The sequence below is a fragment of the Catharus ustulatus genome, chromosome 9 (assembly GCF_009819885.2).
Source record: "Catharus ustulatus isolate bCatUst1 chromosome 9, bCatUst1.pri.v2, whole genome shotgun sequence".
Taxonomy (NCBI): Eukaryota; Metazoa; Chordata; class Aves; order Passeriformes; family Turdidae; genus Catharus; species Catharus ustulatus.
Window position 1 is genome coordinate 32,618,050 of NC_046229.1, and position 16,562 is coordinate 32,634,611.

A 16,562-nucleotide genomic window follows, 5' to 3' on the forward strand; every position below is an offset into this window, starting at 1 on the left:
AGGCAGGGACTCTATATGTAGGCACTTGGGCGCTCGCCTGGGCTAAGCCACTCCCTTGACAGAATGACACAAACAAATAGCTCTGCTGTCTGCAGGGTTGGGATGAACCAGGAGCTGCAAAACCCACCAAGGAGTCCACTTCCTTGGGGCAAGATGGGCAACAGCAGAGGAAGGCTCTCTGCCATGCCAAGCCCCTCTCTTCCCCTGCTCTGCCTGCCCAAGCCTGAGTCTGCCCAGATTTAGGAACCACAGGAGCAGGAAGCTGAGACTATGAATCATTATCCCATGTTGGCTCCTGAGCACTTTCCACCCAGGCGAGTTCCCCTGGCAATCCCTGCCTATGTGGGTCTGGTGAAGATGAGGATGGCAGGACAATGGGGGCACATCACTGGGCTGACTCAGTATCTGGGGAAGAGACATGCTGGGATGCTGTTCCCATCCCTGCACCACTGTGGGCTACAGAGAAAATCCTTGTCATTTGGGTAATTCTTCTTTGCTTAAAAAAAAAAAAGTAATTAACTGTGATGATTTCACTGCCTGTGAACCTGTGAAGAGAAGACTGGTCCTGTGGATAAGGTGGGGATTCCAGGGTCACTGACTAGTGGCAGTGTGCCCTCAGAATGTTTTCTGGGTCTCAGAGAAGCAGAGTGAGCATCTGTTAGAGATCCCAGCTCAGAACCAATGCTAAAGAATGCAATAGCCTTAGCCTTGGCATAGGAATAGCTTAATCTTGGCTAAGGAATGCAATAGCCCTGGGATCTTCCATGGAGATGATCCTCACAGGCAGGGTACCACCGCCGTTCAAATCTGCTAATGATGTTCAGGAGCAAGTAAAAGGATGCTGGGTGGGAGGAAGAAGGCAGAGGGGTGTCAGAGGGTCAGTTTGACAGGTTATTCCTCAACCATTCCCCACTCATCCTTCCCGGCATGTCCCTTTGGACCCTCTGGGCTGTCAGTCTCTGCAGTCAGGGTTATTTGGTGTAGGGATTGGATAAATCAGGCTGCCAGTGCTGGGAAGGAGCAGGGGGCCAGAAGCCTCTAGAAGGAGGTAGGGGAAGGGGTGAGCTCCATCAAAGTGAGATGGTGAGTGAGGGCTCTGAGATGGTTGCAACACAAAAGTGAGGTTACCCACAGTTGGTTCAGCCCACACTGGAGGAAGGTGGGGAGCAGCTGCGGGGTGCACTAGAGAGGGAATGGACAAGATGACCTTTAAAAGAGCGTTCCAGCCCAAACTATTTTATGATTCTAGGATTTAGCTGGAGCAGAGGCCGAGCCTTGCTTTTCTCCACGCCTGTCAAAAACCATCAACAAAAGCCTTCCTCTCCCTGCACTCCTCCTCGGGAAACCACCAGTGATCCTGACATGGGAATAAAGGCTCTGGGAGAATCCAGCTTTTTTGTTCACGGCCAGGCAGCCAAATCCCACAAGCCTGAGACAGCAAGCCTCAGCAATCAAAGCCACGAGCAACAGCCGACCCCGCTCAGGGCACAGCCCCAGCCCTCCCTCCTCTCCCTCCCCAGCTCTCCTGCTTTTCCCAAGCAGATTAGGAGCCTGTTCAAACACTCAGGACCCCCGAAGGTCAGAGACACTGGCCTCCCGCACCAGAGGTTTGTTTGGGAACTTACTGAGTTTCCTGCTTCTGGTAGGTCTGGAGATAAGCCCTGGTGTGCAGCCACTGTCTGGTGCCAGTGCCAGTAGGAGTCCACAGTCGCACACGGAAAATCCTGCAGCAAAAGCTCCAGTGCCACAGAATCAAAGGATCACAGAGTGGTTTGGAAGAGATTGCATAAATAATTTAGGTCCACCCTCTTGCCATGGGGAGAGACCCTTTCCACTATCCCAGGTTGCTCCCAGCCCTGTCTGATCTGGCTTTGGACACTTCCAGGGATGGGGAAGCCACAGCTTCTCTGGGCAACCTGTGCCAGGGCCTCAGCACACTCACGGGGAAGAATTTCTTCCTAATATCTAAATCAAAACCTACTCTCTTTCATTTGAAAGTCATCTCCCCTTGTCCCTTGTCCAAAGTCCTGTGCCCTGTGTGTTTGTGCTTTGCAGATGGACACATCTTGTAAGGGATGAGAGACAATCACTGACACCCTCCCATGGGCACTAACCTGGATTCGCCACACCCTGGGAGGCTGGGCTCCCCTCACCCTGCAACACCCGGTAAGCTTTCCCTGTGCTATTGAGTCCCATGAGTTTGGTGATAATTTTTCTGCTGTACTTGCCTCAAGATTTTAACAAGCCATGTACATGACCTCAACTCATTTGGAAATGGAGCCAAGGAATTAATTTAAATAACAGCAAAGAATATGTCTGCTGCATCATCCTCACACCTCACACCTGCCTCCCCTCACCGTGCTCCAAGCCACGCAGCCTGTAGATTGCCCAGGGGAGCAGGAATCCAGGGAGTCCACGGAGGAAGCCAACTAGCCAGGCAGTCATTGAGGCATCAACTAAGGTGCTTGGAAGCTGGTTCACTGTACCACCATCAGGTGCAGCTATTTTGGAGCAGCCTTGGACACCCTGCTGGAGCCCTGAGCTGCAGCAGAGCTGTGCTTTGGATGGTTCTTGCAAGCTTCCAGTAAAAATAATTTACTTCCAGTTGGGAGGTGAGCATGGTGAAGATGCTCAGCAGTTCACTCACATCTCTACATAAGGAAGACATTGCCTACACAACAACCTCCAAGGATCTTCCTGCATCCCAAAGTTTTACACTTCACCAAGAACTTGCAGGTGCTAAATTAAGACCTGCCAGAGAACAGGGCATGACCTTTGCCAGACAGGGTGTCTCAGATATTGAAAATTATTTGAACTGCTGACAAAAGGCAGGGACCTGTCTGCTTTCACGTAATGTAGCTCTTCTAGTAGCCAAGGAGGAAAAGCATATATGAAAAAGGGGGCGGGGGGGAAATGGAATCTAGCTTCTCACTTCCATTCTGGTACTGTCATTGGAGAGTTTCAGCTCCATTAAGTCAGGATAGTCCAAGCATAGCTCTATCCCAGCTCCGTGGGAAGCACTTGCCAGGGGATGCCATGGAGCTCCTGTGCCTGCAGCAGAGGCAGGATCCCACAGGAGCTGTGCAGGCACCAAAGGGAGGAGTATGTTGGTACAAACACAGCAGAGACCTGCTCAGACTTTCAAAACCCCACTCTAGCAGAGCCAAATCTGCTGGCAGGAGCTCCAGGAGAGCACTACTACACTCATGGCAGCTCTGGTGGCCAGGTGGAATGACAATCTTGCTGCACTTCCAACAACCATGTGCCCACACCAACACCTGCTTGTTAATCCCTGCTGGAAGTGCTGTTCACACGATAGCATCACTTCCTTAATCGAGCACGACTTCCCTTGCAGGAGGGTCAGAGCAATTACCTGTACAAAGCTCCACCATCTCCTGATAACCCTGCTCCTGCATTTTTAGACACTTTCCTTGTGTCACCCAGACAGGAAAGCCATTTGCTAGAGCCAGCCGATAAGACATGAAGTGAACATTTAATCTGGCACGGGTATCTGAAGGACAAGGGAAGGGAGAAATGGCTTGTGCCACCTCAGCACAAAGATGCAACGCTCAGCAGTTCCTCAAAATTCACATTTTAAGATCTCTCATCTGACCCCAGCCAGGGAACAGCTGCAGCAAGAAGAAAAGGAGCAGAAGTAAACAAGCACAGTGGCTGGGGTGGAGACAAAGGGGCTGCCTTTAACTTTTACCTCAGGTTAAAGTAGGATTTTTGGAACTGTGAATTAGAGGTGACACCTTATTGTTGATCCAAAACTCACTGTCATTGGGATATCCTATAGCCTGCAGAGAACCTGCTTTGTCATTTGGCAGTGACCAATAAAAAGAAGCATGAAAGAGTCAGACTCAGCTCTTAAAAGCTGGCCCAGCAGGGTTTTAAGTATTTGGGGTTTGGACAAGTTCATCACAATAAAGAAAAACCTCTGCCTTCCCCATTCATTTTTGGAAGACGGACACAAATAAAAATAGACTTTCTAGAAGAGCCACAGGGGAGAGATGGGGATGGAGCCACGTGCCAGCTACTGAGGGAGCTCACAGCTCACAACTGTGCTGTGGATCTGCACCGCCCAGTTCATTCGTTTCCCACCTTGGGGCAGGTTGGAACCTTGGTTAAAATGTGGAAGAAAAGATAACCACATACATACACACATTCTTTTCAAGCAAGAGAAAAAAGTGATTATCCCAGGCTGGGGATATGACACCTACTTTTTTTTCACTGGACAAGGAAAAAGACCAAGAGATGAACTCTGGTACCACCCACTATCCAGCAAATTTTCAGTTGTTTTTTAGTTTGTTTGTTGGATGTTGCCCTCAGTGTGGTTTTGCACCTGCATTGTAGGAAGTGGCAACAGCTCCAGGAGTGCACCCCCATCCTGGTTTCTGTGAATCCAGACATGAAGCAAGAGCTGGAGCACATTGGCTCTCTCCAGCCTTTCCAACCAGAGTGGGTGCCACAATTTCCTGTAGGACTTGCACAGGATATGTCCTGCCACATTGTGCCTCCTGTGCCAGTTACCTGAAGCCTTGAATCTTTGGTTCCGTGCTCCTGAGCTCTTCAGTGTCTCCATCAGTGATGTTGTGATGATGGTCCACCTCTGTGGCCCACCTCAAGCACAGAGACACCTTCTAAGGATGTTTGGTGCTTTGCTCCTGAGATGTTTGTGGTATTTTTTTCCCAATCTTAACCCCGGTGCCACCTTAAAACTTTTTTAATCCAGAGTGCTCACCACAGCTGTTGAGCAGAAGAGGGCAAAGCATGGGTGTGAAAGCCTTGGTCAGGACAGGATCTTGCTGTCAAGGACCACCCCTTCCAAATCAGAGCCTTCCTCAGCGCTAAAACCCATTGGATCTTTGTAGCCTGCTCTCATAGTCTTCATCTCAGCTCACTAAGACCTAATTAGCTGTTTTACCTTTATCCCTAGCTCAGGTTTTCCCCTCAACTATTTCTATGACTTGGAGTTGTAGATGCATGAATGATCCCTGGTTGAGAAAAGTTACTCAAAACCATCTCTGATCTCCCTTTCATGCCACTGTCACAGCTGGCCAGCAGCACTTCCAGCTTCTGCCAGTCTCACTGTGCTGGCAGGGGCCACAGGAAAAATTTAGGAATCCCAGTCTGGGGGAGGCAGCAAAATCAGTAAGCTATCACTTTGGATGCAAACCTACTGGGCAAGGTCTTTCCAGTTAAAGATGAAGAGGAGAGGCTGTTCATGCTATGTCCTCCCTGTGCAAGCCTCTAGCTACTGAATCTTCTGCTGGAGAGTCCCTTGCAGCTCAATGTGGCCACACAGTCAAGATCCCACATAATCTCCTTCTTGTAGCCCATGGCACTGTGCCCATTGCTGCAGCTCTATCACCATACCCACAGTGATCCTTTCTCTCCTTGCCTTCTCTAGGGCCCCGGAAAGTCTGGAAACATGCCATGTCCCACACTGCCTCTCAGGCCTGGGGGCACTAGGCCAAGCAGGAGGAGCTCCAAGGATGCAGCAGACCCTTGAGCATTACCCATTGCCCAGTGGGGTCTGTGCCTGTGTGCTGCTCCTAGCCAGAGCACAGCTCTCCAGCATTGCTACTGGAGGCTATGGAGGAACGTACTGCTCCACAGACTGAAGGCAGCTGAGAAGAAAGATAAAGCTAAAGCTTCATTTTGCTGGGATACTGGCACACTGGCACTTATGTGACCCTCTTAGCTCAAGCTGGTTTTCTGCGCATAAACCTCAGACCAAACTCATCCAGCAAAATCCCTGAGTACAGAAAGAGTTGTCCCTGTCAGAGGCTATTTGGCAGCTGTCCCAGGCCAGTTTGAGGGATTAAAACAAAATGACCCTTTTGCTGGTACAGAAGCTCTTCAGAATTGGCCGTATTTTTCCTGGGATTAAACCGTGCTGGGGAAAATGTGCTTTTCAAACTTGCTGCTGCCCCTGGGCTGAGAGGGGATCTTGGCTAGATGAGTTTTCTGGCTAACCCCCTGCCCTCACAGGACTGATTTTCCCTGCCAGGCTGCCAAAGCACCACGACCACTGGAGGCTGAGATGTGTCCGCACCCCACCACGAGGCCACCGTGAGCCCCGTGGGAGCTGGTGAAACTCCGCATGGAGGCGGGCAGTGCTCCGGGAGCATCGCTCCCACCGGCAGCACCAGCGTGGCGGGGACCCGGCACCCACCGGCCCCGGCGAAGGTGCTGCGGTTCTTGGTCTCCCCCCAGTGACCAGAACACATATGACAAAGCAGCAAGTCTGGCTCATGCTGGGGATTTCCAGCCCCACGAGCAGAGAGAGCTCCTGGTGTATGATTACCAGGTAATTATACTAATCATTATTTACCCGCATCCTCGCCATGAGCAAAGCCCTCTCGCTGGTGTGCAGGCTTGTGTTGCCACTTTTGGAAACAAGACCCTATTTCTCCCATACACCAGCACTAGAAATGTATACATTCATTCATTAAGGAGCACTGACACCACTGTGGCAAATGACCTGTCAACAGATTTACAGCAGGAAGTAAGTCACTGCCTCTGAGCCTGCACTCTTAATGTAATTAAAGTCCTCTGTTCGGAATTCGTTGTTAATTAATATTCATGCTTGGTTCCCCATCTGCCATTCCATGTTACTGAATCCTTCAGATCAGAGGGACATTAAGGCAACAAGCAGACAGAGAAAGAGGGGTTGCCTGGTGGGAAGTGATTGAATCAGCTTTTGGTAGAGGAGCAGAATTGCAGCCAGGACCCTAACTGCTCTGGGAGGGAATGGCTAAAGCATCAATCTGGCTTGCTCTGTTGCTGAGGGCAAACAAAAGGGATGATGAGAATGATGAATCAAAAGATAGAGGGCATTGGTTGGCTCCTGGAGTCTCCCAGGGCTTGCTTCAGCCCTCAGAGGGAGGTGAGAAGCATCTCTGGAGCTGGGTGCTGAGGACGAGCTGGCAGCTGGTGCTGTAAGGGAAGCTTAATTGAGATGAGTCCAATTGCTGGCCCTTGTGGCTTGGCTGGCGCAACCCAGCCCCATAAACCAGACCTACACCTCAGTTACTTGGGGGTGGAGGCTCAGAGGGAGCTCCCAATGAATCCATACTCACTTGGGCATATGCAAGGAAGACAGAGATGGGTGGGATGTCTACGGTTACCAAAAGATTTTCCCAACCTAGTGCAGGGCATGTGAGGATATTTGCAGGAACACAGGCCAACTTCTCAGTGTGGACACAGCCTTGCACTGGCAACACACCAGGAGCTCCTCCTACAGCAGGTCATGGGCTGGCCCTGGCCCTGCATGGACCCTGGGAGCTTGCCCCATCCCTGCACAGGCTGGAGGTATGATCTGCAGCCTCCTACCTGATCTGCAGCCACTGTAGCATTTCCACAAGTGCTCAGCATGGATCCCAACATGATTAGACACCCATAGGAACAGTCACAAGTCCTGTACCAAAAATACTGAAACCAGGCACACACTGTCCACTGCTCTGGGTGGGAAAGATGTCCCCATGTCACAGCCTGAGAGCCTAGTGGTTGCCACCCCACTGAACATGTGGGCTGCTGTAAATGCAGTGCTCAGCAGCATGAAGAGGCCAGGCCGGAGACGTAGTTGCCCTGTAACACCCCACTGTCTCATCTCCAGGTGCTGAAAGTATGTCCCTCATACTGATGCATATTACCCCCACCCCCCCATACCAAGATGCTGGAGATGCCAGAGCTGAGCATCCTTTGAAATTAAGGACACTTAGCACGCTGCAAAGCCTTGAAGACCCCTCTTGTTTCCAGGATAGCTGGGGGTCTGTGGTTGGTGCCAACAGGTAGGCAGCTGGAAGGCAGGACTTGCAGTCAGCCTCTCTCAGCAGGAGGGCACTGTCCCTCTCCCTTTCCTGGGAACCTCCTCTTCCCCAGGAAAGGTGTCACAGGGTATCTCAGGATGGAGGTTCCCAAAGGACCAGAGGGACTGAGGCTCTCAGCCAAGCCCTGAGAGACAATGGCTTTGTCGCCGGAGCACTATACATGGGGTTTCCTCTATTAACAAAGTAAATTTTGAATGTTTTTTAGATCCTCAAACACAATCATAGGGCTTAAATTGGACGTACCCTGCTCTGAAAGCTGAGTCTTCCTGGTACCTCCTGTTTATACATGAACAATCAAAGTGATTTATTCATCAGCCTAAAGCATGGTTGCTCTTTGGGCATCCATCTATTATTCTTATCTATCTGTCCTAGTTAGGAGCTGAGCAATCCATCTTACCCACTCTAATGTATGCCAAAAGGCTGCGTGTGCTGCTGCTCCAAGAGAGCTCTGCTGGAGCAGACGGCGTGGGCCTGCTTTTCAGCAGCATTAACGCAATTCCATTGACGTCAACTGGAGGCACCTGTCGTCACTCTCCTAGAAAATTAAAGCCTAGGATGGGCAGAACCAAGGTGGGCACTGAAGGGATTTGCAGTTGTAACCAGGACTGGATGTGTCACCAGGCTTGCCATGGAACCCGTGGACCTTGTGCCCTCAGTGTGCAAAGAGTCCAGTTGACCCAGAGAACTTCTTGATTCTCCTGATTAAATTGCAAAAGGGGACCAGTGGTGGGGTCCTGGGACATCATCTTCTCATCTGTGATGGAAAGGTCAAACTACTCCTGTGCCACAGGGGTAACCAACAGTGGCAGCTGCACCCTAGCTCCCTGCTGTCCCTGCCCGGGATGTTGCAAACCCCTACTCAGGGGTTTTCTCAGGTAATAGCAGGGTGCTGCCCTCCTGCCTCATGGGGAAGAGAAGTTCCACACCTTGTAGCAAGTGTAGCATCCATGAGTATGTTACAGTCCTGAAAGTGTTGAAGGCCAGGTTGGACTGGGCTTGGAACAACTGAGTCGAGAGGAAACAAGAGGGTCTTTAAAGGGTCCTTCAAAACCAAACCAGTCTGTAATTCTATGATCTATGGTCATCAGAAATTTGATCATAAAATGTATTGTCACCTCCCTTGTCACCTTTCTTCAGGGACAAACTGTTGTGATAAGCCAAAGCTCCCTGTAGCAGGCAGGCGCCCCGCAAGGACAAGTGGGATTCGTGCTCTCTGTCCCACTGTCTGTTGCCATCCTGGGTTCTGTGGGGATTGTTCAATCCACAGCCATGGATTGGAGAGTGCTGAGACTCAGTCATGCAGGAGACATGGAGGGTCTCCACCCTACAGAAGACATGGCTCAGGGAGGATGGACTGCATGGACCTGCACACCATGTGGTAGACACCTCTTGCTCAGTGGGTTGTGTGACCACTGCTGAAACTATAATCTAAGAAAAGTAATTCTAGAAGCTTAAATAAGCTGCACAAGCCACAGTGTCCCTCTAAGGAAACCAGGAAGGGTTTGCATCTTCCCATCAAGAGAATCCTCTCTCACCAAATTTCACCTCTTCAGGTGTAGCATAGGCTGAAAGAGTTTTCCCAAGGAAATTCAGGAAGAGTGTTTGGCCACAGGCAAACAAAATGGCTTTCCCATGTCTTTTCTCTTGGAATTCAGTTTGGCTGAAATCTTCCATAGAAATTCAGGTTGAGACAAATCCCTGGGAGACAATTTCTGCCTAAATGTCTGTGTTTTGGCATTGTTCTAAGTAATGGGAAACGCAGCTCCACAATGGGAAGTACTGGGCAATCTCAGTAACTATCAGTGTTATCCGCCCTGTTGACAATAAAACAATTAATTATTGTTAATTTACCCTCTTTTCCTTTGAAGAGTATTTCTAGACTGGGGGGCACGGGAGAGAGAAGACAAAAAAAAGAGAAGAAAGCAATTGAATTAGCCAACCACCTCCAGACTTGAATCACTTTGTATCTGTGAGACAGCAACTGGCAGAACAAGGAGAGATGTTAAAGAGTGTGGATGGGAAACCTCTGAGATCATCTAACAAACAAGGGAATGGTTCCTGCCACTGCCATCTCTGACCAGGACCTTGAACAGTTGGGTAATATAAGAGGAAATTCCAAGCATGGGGTGATAGGAGTAGGGTGTCCTAGTTTGGAGGACAGGTGTCTGCTGAGAAAGGCAGGAGCTTCTCTTTGAAATGGAGAATGTAAACCCCCTCCCTCCAAATTATTATAATTTTAAAATCAAGGGACTCTCAGGCAAAGATATGAGAATTAGGAACAGCAGTTCTTTACGAGGGAAATTAAAATAGAAATACAGTACTACAAAGAAACAGACCCCAAGCCCTGACAAAGTCAGAGTACAACCTGACACCCCGTCAGACAGGCTGTTGGTAGCAGTCCCATTAAATGGTGGCTGTATCCTCCTGCAGTGACAGATGTGGTTCAGTTGGAGCAGTGCTCCTGTAGAAGGTGCAGTTTCCCTCCAGAGGTCCAGTGGTTATGTGGAGGAGTCTCGTTTCCCTCTGGAGTCCAGTGGAGAAAGGGCTCCCTTAGTGTCCCAAAACCTCTGTTTTTATTTTGGTAAGAAATGTCGGGCTCTTCCCCCTGGCTGGAGCAACTTCCAATGGGATGCAGTAATTTTATCAGTCCCACAGTGGGACTCAGTGGGCCATTAGCAGAAAGTGACTCTTTGGAGAAAGGATGGGTTGTGAAAAGATAAAGAACAATGCCCTGCCTGGTTTCAATGGATGGCCCATTAGCAGAATATCTGTCGTTGAGATAAGGATCACTGCCCCACCCTCAACAGATGGTGATAGAATAGATACCTTTTATCACACCCTGTATCGCAACCCAAGACATAGGGCAGCAGCAGTTCCGAAAAACTGGAGAGAGAAAATAAGGTGTTTTCACAGTATTTGAGACCATTTCCATCTGTACAGAGTGGGCAACCAATGCTCGTGTCAGGAGTCTCCATTGCTTGATGAATGTGGTTTGCAGCCTGCCGGAAAGCAGGACACCCACAAATTTTTTGGAAAGTCCTCATTTTGGAAAGACTTCCAGCCTAAGGAATTTGTGGTTTGGAATACCTAGAGAAGCTCTAGGTAAGCACCTAAAATCTGGGGAACCAAGGCAGACCCAGACCCTTCAGGGCAGTGCCTGCAACTGGGTACCAGACAGCACAGCTTGTTTCCCCACTTCTGCAGCCATCTTGGTAGGTTGAAGTGGGGTGAAATGAACCCCCAGACCATGCACCATCTTTGACATCATTATGGTTGGATAGGAATAATAGCATCAATGCTGCTGCACTCATGCATCTGACCCAGTGAGCCACCAAGATGTTTTGAATCATGTCTGGCTGTCTTCTGGAAATTCCTGGATAGATTTTGCCAAAAGGTTAGACAAATTTAGCTTGCCGTAATGTCAGATGACTCTGTCCACAAGCCAGGTGGATTTCATAGCCTCAGTAAGAGCAGGGACAATAGCCATACGCTTGGAGAGAAACCCACAAACCAAAAAGTTGTTTTTGTGCAAAGGAACACCCTTCATCGAGCTTAAGTCAAGCAATTAAATATTCGTAGGACACTAAAACAGTGGGATTCCTGGCTGCCTCCTTATGGGAATCCAATAATACTGCAGACAGACTTAATTCAATATTCAAAAAGCCTCTTTCTCTTTCCTTGTCTTTCCATCTCCTCAATGTCTCTTTGGGTTCAGAGATCTTTCAGAAACCTCAGCTTTATATGCTGGATGCATTAGTGGAGAGAGAGTGGTGGAGAAAGGAATGGGGGGGAGGAGTGGAAGCACAAAGATGGGGATCACACACAGGACAGCTGAGGATTTCTGGTCTGAGGATATTTGGCTGCAGGATCTGAGCCAACTCTTCCCAAAAGCATGGCTGCAAGGCTTTTTTGGGGCAAGGCCCACACTTGTGTTCAAACATGGCTGGTTAACAGAGACAGCTCTGGTCCAAGGGCTGTGTAATCGTGGTTGTGTGGTCCTGTGTTCCCACAGACAGAATCACTTCAAAACAGGATGCCTGCAGCGGGCTGAGACCATTTTTGGTTCAGGATCTATTCTGCAAAAAGAAGCCAATGAAGAGGGAGCCTTTGTCCACCAGCGTGGACTGAAAATTGGGATAGTTGGGCCAAGGTGCTCACAGGCATAAAGCCTCAAGACCCAATCACATGAGTGCTGTTCCCATGAACATGAGTCAGGGTGAGGATGTGGATGCTGGCAGGGTTTGAATGAGGCATTTGGGTACTTCCCAGTTGTTGCTGATGCTACATCTCTCAATCTCTGACCTGGAAGAGCAATCCTGACATCCTCCTCCCCATTTCAGAAGGAGGCAGAGGTCATATTTTGGCTGGCATTGCACTGAGCTAGCCCCCAGAAGTCAATACTGACATACAGCTACTCCATGCTAGGAGACGGGCATTGTTTCATGCTGCAACTGGGTGGGAAGGAGCTGTAGCTCTATTGGTAGGATCTTTCTTCCAGTGTGGGAAGAGACAACATTCAGGGTTGTGACCAAAGCACCTCCAGCCACTGAGGGTCCAGGGAAATACTTGCTGTCCCTCCAAGTACAACAAAAGGGGAAACAAAGGATATGAGCAGCAAGACATGGCTTTCCATACCATTCATGGACACCATGGATGCTGGATCTGTAGATGCTGAAGCTTCATACACCTCAGACAAATTCAGGAAAGAAAGTCCCCCGTTTGTCATCTGTAGCTTTGAATGACAATACTCTATACATGTTGCAGCAAAGTGAAGATTTAGAAGAGCAACAGCTTTCAAACACCTAGTGCAGTATTCCCCCCACTCCCCACCCTGCCCACAATTCTTTCCCAGCGAGTATTTAAAATCCAGTTATTTACTCCACAATGAACTGGTTATTTGGTTTCTTCTGGCATATCTTAGTCACGAATGCCCTCAAGCAGATCAGTTTCAACCTTCAGAAAACCTTTCTATTAGTATTTGATCTTGTCAAGCTCTTTTTATAGCCACTCTTAAAGCTAAGTGGGAGCCACTAGAAGGTTAGATGCCATGCTGGAGTGTGCAGACAGAGGCCAGATAGCAGGGACAGGGTACAGTCCCCATGCAGGAGGCTCCACAGCACCAATGATGGTACAAACAATTCACAAAAATCATGAGAAATTCACAAAAGTCAGGTCCATGCTCAAGTGCTAGAGTGAGGACGGAGAGTTCCATACTGCTCTGAGCTGCTTCCCACCTCCAAGGCAGAGCAGGAGCCCTTTGAGGAAAAGAAAGCTGCTCATCCTGCTGGTACCATCACCCTGGTCTGGGGTCTGTGCTGGGGCATCCCACAGAAGGAGATGCCTGCAGGATGCCTGCAAGTCCTTTTGCACCTTCTCCAATAGCCTGGCACTAGTGAGACCTCAACCAAACTCCATCAGGAACCTGACATGCTGTCTCCCCTTACTATGTTTTCCATGGCAGAAAAGAGATTTTTTTTTTCTCTCTTCCTTGTTCTAGCATCTCCAGGCCTGATGCTGATCATGCAAACACAGTGCAGACACTCTTTCTCCTTACTGGTCTTTTATAGATTCTGGTTGCAGCTACACTTGCAATTATTTTAAGACTTTCTGGCAAAGAACCATTCCCACAGATTATTGCTTTGGAGCCCATTTTCCTGGACATTTGGAGCCAGTGCAGGTCTCCTGATGGGATCTCAGGAAGCGTTGTCCCTTGACTCTTTTCTGATTCTCCAGCTGCATCCAAGCCCTGTCACCCTATAACACTTCCTGCCCCATCTGCCAGTGCCTTGGGACCATCCTCCCTCCCCTTTGTGATTTCAAGCAAGGTGAAACAGCTGGATTATATCTCCTAAGGGGAATGGGAACTTTCTGTTTCTGGAATACTTGGCACTGCCTGGCATCACCTGGCCCATGAAGAGGAGCAAATGTATAGTGCACCCAAAGGAATCTCCCAAAAGGCCCTGCTGATTCACTGTCAAACAGGAATTTGATAGTGTCAGGCTTAAACTCTTCCCTGTCTGGTGTAGAATCTTGGATACAGCATGGCAAACCACAACCCTATCACAGATACAGCTGTAATGCCATAGCATCGTCGTGTGTCTAGGCTGGAGAGGTGAGGCAGGTGTTCTATCCCATGGCAGCATGGCCCTAGAGTAGTTAATTAACTACTCAAAAGCTAGTTGATTTGTGGTGAACAGAGATGACTATGCTTAGTTTTCTCCAGGTTTAACTCCCAGTTTCAGGGGTCCAAAACAGGCTTTTTCCAGTATTGCAGTATTGTTTCATGATGACTCTTGGTGAACACTAGGATATACTTGATGGATCTTGCAGTCTACACTGGGAACAGAAAGCAGAGACATGCACTGATGCATCAGGTGGGAAAGTAAGGTATGAAGAATGTCCAGACAAGGTGACATGGGAGATGTGCGGCAGAACAGGGACAGGATATGGGGTCTACAGCTACAACCTCCTCATCTCAATCCATTTCTTCTCAAAGACAGCTTGAAAATCCTGAAGATCTCTCTTTGCCCAAAGCTCTTGGGTGAAGGACAAGCTCTGCCCAAGGCAGCAATGGGTGCTGGGGTATCCCCACAATCCTACCTGCTCCCAGCTTCTCCCTTGATGAGCCCCCTGAGGAGGTGGGGCCACCCACACAGACCCACAAGCCTTCCAAGAAGACCTTTGCGAGGAATAATGCATCTGATGGATGTTGCCTGTCTGCATGAATCATCTGCCAGTAGGTCACAAATTACTCAGATGTATCTGTTATCCCAAATTATTCTCTGATTCACGTGGCAGCTTACGCAGGATTTCCTTGATTAGACTGATCAATATCGAACACCCTGGCTTGCTGGCCTGACCTTCTCATCCATGTAAGCCTTCAGGCCATAAACCATTCTTATCCAAAATCTTGACCTCATGTTTAATTTTATCACCGTTGACGTTAACGGAGGTTACTTAGGCATGAGCACGCACTGGAAGTTAAGTTTTCCTGTACCAGGGCCTCCATGCATTTCCCAGCCCTGACTGATGACCTGAATTCAAGGATGCCTTTTCTCTGGCCTCAACAGGCTTCAGCTTGGCACACACATAATTCCTGGAATCAGTTCTCCACCACTGATGATGAATCAATCATTTGCTTTCTGAATGTGTTCCATAGAATTCCTTTAGCCTTCAACATGCTGGCAGGCTTTCCTACCAGAAAATCAGTTAGCTCTACAGTTTTTGGGATAGTGAGCACCCCATGTATGGTTCCTGTCTGGAAGCAAATGGATTTAAACATTTGAACTTTCGTAGGATGATCTTTTTCAGCAGGCCTCAGACTTGGTGAGAGCCAGACTCAACAAAAAAGTGTTGGTGGGCAGAGTGGTTGAGGAGAAGGAATGGTGCATAGGGTTGGTATATTGACATTAGTCAGCCTGATGCAGTCCTGAGAGGGCTTTTACAAGTTCAGCAAAGTCCAGACCTCACCTGAGTGGTTTGATGGAAAATCCTTGTGATGGTCAAGTTGAACACACCTCACGCATCTGTAAGATTGGTTGGTTTGCTTTGTAGTGTAAAGCCAGAAAATCATCCAGATTCCCTCTGTGGTGAGTGAAAAGACAAGCTATAGTTCAATCCAGGAGCTGATTTATCCCAGGTTTTTAAGACAGCTGGCACAGATGGAATGAATAACTCTCACATAGCTGCTCATTCAGTCCTTTGGTCATCGAGGGATACTGGACAATAGCTTTTGTTGCAATAACTGGCTTTTGGATGGCTAAGCTAGACAAAATGAATCCTACCTCTTGGTGGCTCCCACCTGCACCTCTGCAGATCTCTTCCACTGTCTGAACATTCTCCAAAGTCCACTTCCACACATTATGCCCTACAGTTGCTGCATGAGGAAAGCTGCACCTTAACAGTCAGCAGTGGGAGAGGAACAGTCAGGGTGCCCCAGTTCACAGGGCAAACCTCATCTGGCCTTTCCCATAGAGGATCCTTCTGCCAGGAACAGGGACTTCCCACAAAATCTCCTTGTGCTTCACTAATTTTACTGGCAGAAAGCTGTTCCCTCCATTTTTCATAACTCTTTTGCTGCAGTTTAAGCCAATCACTTTTCACCTTTTTCTCATGAGATAGTTGGGTGGTTTTTTTCTTTTTGGAGCAGTTTTGGATATATTTGGAGCCTGTTTCTACGCTCTCTCCTCAGTCTTCTCTACTCTTGGTAAACTGCCCCAGCTCCCTGGCCTTCCCATGGTGGCTAGTTTTTCCACACTCACATAGCAAGTTTCCTATATTTGTGAGGCCTCTGAAAACCAAGATTCATCCATCTCCACAAGCTGATTGTCAGCATCCATCAGAAGAGCCCAAAGTCGGATTAAGAGCAGCTTGCAGAGAAGGACTTGGAGATAGCAGTGGGTGATGTGTGCACACAGCCTCCCCTTTGAGGAAAGCTGAGAGAATTGGGATTGCTTAGCCTGACAAACTCCAGGGAGACCTTTGCAGCAGCCTTTCAATACCTAAAGGAGACTTAAAAGAAATTGAGACTTTTTACCAGACCATGTAATAATTTGACTAGGGGGAATGGCTTCCAGCTGACAGAGGGCAGGTTTGATTAGTTATTAGGAAGAAATTCTTAACTATGAGGGTGATGAGGCCCTGACACAGGTTGCCCGGACAAGCCATGAATTTAATGCCCCATCCCTGGAAGCGTTCAAGGCCAGGCTGGGTGGGGCTTGGAAC